Source organism: Galeopterus variegatus, unplaced genomic scaffold (assembly GCF_000696425.1).
Source record: "Galeopterus variegatus unplaced genomic scaffold, G_variegatus-3.0.2 Scaffold6539, whole genome shotgun sequence".
Taxonomy (NCBI): Eukaryota; Metazoa; Chordata; class Mammalia; order Dermoptera; family Cynocephalidae; genus Galeopterus; species Galeopterus variegatus.
Genome location: NW_007732650.1, coordinates 2,573 through 4,235, shown reverse-complemented (window position 1 = coordinate 4,235; position 1,663 = coordinate 2,573).

Below are 1,663 nucleotides of genomic sequence, written 5' to 3'. Positions count from 1 at the left end.
CGGATCCCACATACAGACCGGCCGCTCACTGGCTGAGCGAGGTGCGGGCGCGACACTGAGGGTTGCGATCCGTAGCCGGTCACGAAAAAAGACAAAAAGGAAAAATAAACAAACAAACAAAAAAAAACAAAGACAGTTTTGAGCGTATTATGGAGAAATGAATACAATAAGACAAAAGATACTGACATAGAGTCCCTGACTCCTACATAGTCTCTGATGGGCCTCAAGAGATCTCTGGATCTCTTGAAATTATGAGCAAAATGTTGTGTGTATTGGTACATGGACATTTTCCTGCATTTTTCTGCCACATCTTAGATTCTCAAAAAGTTCAGAATTAAGAGAGCTTAAGAAAGAAATTTAAGCATCTGAGCAACACAAGGAAGGGATTGATAAAAGAGAGGTGAATGTGTTAGGGAATGATTGAAGGCTTTCTATAATTGTCAGATACTACCCATTGGCATCAGCTGGTATGGCTCATCTAGCTATTTAGTAGGAAAGCATATACATACATTCATTGCACATTTGTAGTCATTAAAAATAATCCCACATTTAAAATATAAATGTAAATAAAAATTGAGTTTAATATGCGTATATAATCTTATTTTAAGCCTTCTTAATTAGACTTTGCAATAGCTGCATAATAGATATCTTAAAATTACCTGTTAAATTGTAATGTGAATTTGCAAATAGGCTCATAAAGCCTTGAAAACCTTATGAAGTTCCTTTAAAGCTGAACCACCTTATTAAAACAAGAATAATATCCATAAATATCATAGTTCTTGTGAATTGGCTTTGTTGGTTAAGTGAGCATTGATATTAGATTGTAAATATGCCACAAAATAAATAGAAGAATCTTAACGATTTAGAAATCTGTATTAAATATTAAAATAAAAGCTAAATTCACTTCCTATTGGGAAGTTTTCCTTTTCATTAAAGCTCACAATTGCTTCCCATATGTCAGCGAGAAAAAGCCTGAAAGTGTTCCCCTCCCCATAGAGCTTACTCTATTGGCAGAAAGAGACAAACAATAGGCAAATGAATATACAAACATATACCATAAATTCAAGTAGTNTCAAAGAAGGACATAAAAACAGGCAGTGTAAAACTAGTAACAGCAGTAAATTAACAATGTGCCATTCCAGAATGCAATTCATAAAAAGTTAGGTCAATTCACCAACAAACAGCTTGTCCTTAGCAAACATTTCCTTTTCCACATATTTCCTATAGTGATTTCTTTAGCATATTTAAACAGCATTCAAGCAGTTTCCTTAACATATCTAAAGAACAATNTTACCTTGACTTTTTTCCTGGGGTCCCCCAAACACAGCATTGTATGAAGAGGGTCAACAACTTTGATATGCATAGCTGACAGCTGAAGGGTTAACTGCTGATTAAAACAAAGACAGTTTTGGGGCCAGCCCGGTGGCACACTGCTACAGTGCGCCGCTTGAGAGCGCGGTGGCACTCCCGCTGAGGGTTCGGATCCCACATACAGACCGGCCGCTCACTGGCTGAGCGAGGTGCGGGCGCGACACTGAGGGTTGCGATCCGTAGCCGGTCACGAAAAAAGACAAAAAGGAAAAATAAACAAACAAACAAAAAAAAACAAAGACAGTTTTGAGCGTATTATGGAGAAATGAATACAATAAGACAAAAGATACTG